Raw genomic sequence first — 5239 nt, 5'->3', positions numbered from 1 at the left:
GGGAAGGCAAGAGATGTTGGGCGGGGAGGGGAGAGAACTCAAACGTTAGGGAGGCTTCCCGGGGATCAGCCAGATTGTCCGGACGTCTCCAGGCCCCCTGCGAGGCTCTGCACAAAATGGCCTCCGTCGATGGGGTCGAGGGTGGGGCGGGAGGGATGATGCGGATGGAAAATGCTCGCTAAGCGGGAATGCGGAAGAAGAGGGCAGACTGAGTCAGAGCCTTAGATACGTCGAAGGCCCAGTTATCGTTTCCCGTGATCGGTGTAAGGCGTCACTTTGGTGAGCGACAAGAAGCCTGTTCCAGTGAAATTATGAAATCCGCTAGAACAACTCTCCCCTCTCTCGCCCCATCCGCAAACATCATCCCTCCTCTGAATACGTACCGCCTGCTTCTTAAAGCGGATGGTTTGAAATATGGAAAGGATAATGAACTTTTAATACTCCACTGAATCGAAACATAGATACCGTTCAGCCGGGTGTGGATGTCCGTGGGAGCCGTGAAGTACACCGTCAGTGTATCTTCACCGGGTATTTTTGGCATATTGTACTTGGGAATTCGTTATTGAGGGGAATATTATCTCCAATGATTCCGGAATGGGTGAGCGGCACGTTTGGAAATTTCAGCCTGTCAGGTTGTTGTGTTCGTCAAAAGAAGGCAGCAGTGAGGAATTTCCCCACGGTCTCCCGCCGCAGGGATAACTGAAGGTATGTAAAGGAGGTCAGTTCGGCTGCACTGCTGGAGTCCGATCAGTCATATTTTTTGAACACTTACTTTGTGCAGAGCACTGTTCTATACGCCTAAGTGAGTACAATATAAGAGAGTTGGTAGACATGTTCCCTGTCCACAGTGAGCTTGCAGTCTAGATGGGGAGACAGACATTAATATAGACAAATAAATTATGGATACGTACATAAGTGCCCGGGGGGCCGAGGGAAGGATGAATAAAGGGAGCAAAACTATGTGTAAGGGTGATTCGGGGAGTGGGATAAGAGGAAATGAGCCCTTAGTCGGGGAAGGCCTCTTGGAGGAGATGCACTTTTAAAAAGGCTTCGAAGATGGGGAGAATGATCCTCCGTCAGATATGAAGAGGCAGGACCAGACACAGGATGTGGGCGAGAGGTCAAGAGATCGACCAGAGTTTCTGAACTCGGCCCAGCAGGGTGGAAAAAGGAGTCTTAATACTTAACGCTCTCCCTGAGCACTGATTTGATTAACCAATACCGTCAGGGTCTATTTTTCACCAACCCGTAATTTTTTTTTCCCTCGGGTTTTATAAATTCCGTGGATGGTAGGATTTATCTTCAAAATTATTTCAGGTCATTAGAAAAAATTCTAGAAGAATCCAAGTCCCTGGCCTGGGGATTTCTCCCAAAATAGCGATTTGTCATCCTTTTTGTGATTTTGCAAAGTTCACTTAGTACAGTGCCCGGAACACTCGATCAATACTACTGACTGTTTGATTGATTGAAAGTTTATATTCCAGAGGCAAAAAGAGTACGAGGAGAACCATAGAACTTCCTCTTGGTATTGTAGTTTGACTTTCAGCGGATTTCTTTCCGCTACGCTTCATCGAATCGGTAGAATTAGTGATAGTATTTACTCTGCGCTAAGCACTGTATTAAGCGCTGAGAAAGCAATACGTGGGTGGAATATAGACAGTGAGAGAAAGGATGGAGGATGGGGGTCTCTGTGGGGAAAGAACTGGAATAGGTTAGCCAGTTGTCCAGTTTTAAACTGGACAGTCTGTTTCTCAGATGGCCCGTCCCCCATCCTGTTTGGATGTGGAGTCGGATGCTATTGAGTCAAAACCATATGATAAATTACTTATTCATTCATATTCATTTATTTATTCCTACTGTATTTATTTATTCATTTCCAAATATAATTTATTCATTCATTGTATTCATTATTCATATTCACGTTGATTTATTCACATCGATGTCTGTCTCCCTCGTAGACTGCAAACTCGCTATGGGCAGGGAACGTGCCTGCTAGTTCTGTTGTAGTGTACTCTCCCAAGCGCTTAGCACAGTGCTCTGCACATAATAAGCGCTCGATAATAAAAGTAATAACCGTACTATTTGTTAATCGCTTACTATGTGCCGGGCACTGTACTAAATGCTGGGGCCGAAACAGGCCAACTGGGTGGGACAGAGTCCCTATCCCACGTGGGGTTCACAATCTCAATTCCCATTTTCCAGATGAGGGAAATGAGGCACAGAGAAGTTATTGGCCCAAGGTCACACAGCAGGCAAGCGTCAGAGCCGGGATTAGAACCCCTGACCTTCCGACCCCCCAGGCCCAATCACTACCATCGATGGATCAATTCTAATTTTCAGTGTCCCATCTCCCTCCACCACAGTTCCCGTGGTTGAGTTCCACAGCTCAAAATGGCACCCACGTCTTCGTGTCGCTCTGGGAAGGGAAGCTCAATGGCTCTGGAGCAGCTGGGGGGATTCGGGGGGGGGGGGTCTCCCTGGAGGAATGCTTTGAGATCTCGCAAAACTTGCAGACTTCCGGGGAATGGTCCCTATGACATCATCACACTACACTGTGTGCCCGGGGCAATGTAAAGGATGCCACACGTAACTCCTTTTATGAGATACAGGAGGGACGACAATGGCCATTTTAGTCAGAAGATGAGTGTAGGTCATGGGCCTCCTTGCTCAACTCGTCGGCAAATCTCTTACTATTATTATTACTACATATCATTATAGTAGAAGCAGCGTTGCTCAGTGGAAAGGGTCCGAGCTTGGGAGTCAGAAGTCGTGGGTTCTAATCCCAGCTCCGCCCCTTGTCTGCTTTGTGACTTCGGGCAAATCATTTAACTTCTCCGTGCCTCAGTTACCTTCCTCTGTAAAATGGGGATGAAGACTGGGAGCCCCACGTGGGACAACCTCATTACCCTGTATCTACCCCAGCGCTTGGAACAGTACTTGGCACATAGTAAGCGCTTAACAAATACCATCATTATTATTATCACTACTACTACTAATAAAGACAGTGATGTTCATTCCTTAAGTGCTGTGAGCCTCATGTAGGGCAGGGACTGTCTCCGGCCTGTTTTTCTTCCCCTCCTTCAAAGCTTTACTGAAGGCACCTCTCCTCCAAGAGGCCTTCCCTGACTGAGTCCTCCTTTCCTCTTCTCCCAATCCCTTCTGCGTCACCCTGACTTGCTCTCTTTATTCATCCCCCTTCCCAGCCCCACAGGACTTACATACATATCTGTCATTTCTTTACTTATTTATATTAATAGCTGTTTACGTATATATATTAATAACAGTCTCCCCGCCTGAACCGTAAGCTTGTTGTGGGGAGGGAATGCATACGCTTCTTGTCGTACTGTACTCTCCCCAGCGCTCGGTACAGTGCTCGGCACGCAGTACGTGCTCAGTAGATACAATTGAATGAATCAATGAATGAATGACTATCTTCTATCTACTCCAGCACTTAATAGAAACTCTGGGGTCCACCCGATTTTCATTTGTTCATCTTTAAAACCGGCCATTGATCTGACACTTCATTCTTTCCAGTGTCATGATTATTGAATTTTTTATTAAGTCTGTAGTGTGGAACCTTGTCAGAGACCTTGGAAAATCTAACATGGCCTAGTGGATAAAGCAAAAGCCTGGGAATCAGAGGACCTGGGCTCTAATTCCACCCACCACTTGCCTGCCGTATGACCTTGGGCATGTCACTTCACTTCTCGATGCCTCATTTTCCTCAACCGCAAAATGGGAATTCAATATATCTGTTCTCCCTCCAACTTAACAGATATTAAAGTCACCACTCCTCCAAGAGGCTTTTCCTGATTTAGCCCTCAGGCTTGCTTTCCCTTCTGCCTCATCTATGCACTTGGATCTGTGACCTTTAGACATTTTATATTAAAAGAATACAATAGAACAGAATTAGAGGACACACTCCCTGCCTATAAGGAGTTTGCAGTCCAGACGGGTAGACGTATTAAAATAATAAAACAGGAATTTATAATATATAATGTAATGATATGTACATAAGAGCTTTGGAGTTGGGGGTGGGTGGAGAGAATATCAAATGTCCAAAGGACAGCATCGTTTCTTTTGAGTTAAGTAGCTGAAATGGTTCATTCATTCAGTTGTGTTTATCGAGCGCTAACTGTGTGCGGAGCACTGAACCAAATGCTTGGAAAGTACAATTCGGCAGCAAATAGAGACAAACCCTACCCAACAACCGGCTCACAGTCTAGAAGATTTCAAACACTCAGCACAATTCACAGCGCTGCCTGGGAAAATACGACAGCTCATTCGTTCGCTCATTCGGTCCTATTAATTGAGAGCTTACCGTGTACTGAGCACTGTACTAAGCACTCGGGAGAGTACAAGACAACAATAAACAGACACATTCCCTGCCCACGACGAGCTTATAGTCTAGAGGGGGTAACAGTTGAAACCCTGTTCCCCAGCTCAGTTCCCGCTAGACCGAAAGCTCCCTGAAGGCAGGAATTGTGTCTACCACTATATTGTTACATTAGTGTACTCTCCCAAGTACTTAGTACAGTGCTCTGCACACGATAAGTGCTCAATATAGACCACTGTTCAATTGATTGATTAATTTGCCTGCTCTATGGCCGACACCCCGGGCATCCTCAGTCCAAACCGATTGATGGGGTAGAGAGACACAAATTCACCCAACCTGCTCTTCAGGCCTCCGGTAGCGGAGGGAGTTGGGGGAGGAGGGAGGAGGAACTCCACCTCGGAAGCATTTTTAAATGGTTCAAAAGGTTTACGGCATTTGTCGTTCAGCTCAGGAAGACGAGTAAGTTGCAGAACTTAAGGGATCATATCATAAATCAGAAGCTCTCAGATGAAATTTCTGATGAATTTTATATTGGCTCGGGGAAAAAAAAACGAAGGCGAAAACTGCCTGGCAGACTGTTTTACCAGACTGAAAATGATCATAAAATATCTTGAGATGATCCTTGGATTCCCCCAAGGTCTGGGCTGACACATTCTTAGACAAAATAGATAAGATGGGAGCAGAAGGATAAATTATCCAGTAGCGTGAACCTGATCTCGTCTGTATACACTGGATCACCTGGGACGCCAGTTCTTCCTAATACATTAACTGCTATTCAGCTGGTGTCGAATTCTGATACGGCAGTGGACGCTTTCGTGAGCCTCGCTTTTATTTTAAACGACCAGCCTCCGTCTCAACTCCTACACCTGAGTTCCGGGACCCAGAAGGGATCCAGGTGTCCAG

Source organism: Ornithorhynchus anatinus, chromosome 21 (genome assembly GCF_004115215.2).
Source record: "Ornithorhynchus anatinus isolate Pmale09 chromosome 21, mOrnAna1.pri.v4, whole genome shotgun sequence".
Classification (NCBI taxonomy): domain Eukaryota; kingdom Metazoa; phylum Chordata; class Mammalia; order Monotremata; family Ornithorhynchidae; genus Ornithorhynchus; species Ornithorhynchus anatinus.
This window is presented reverse-complemented; position numbering follows the sequence as displayed.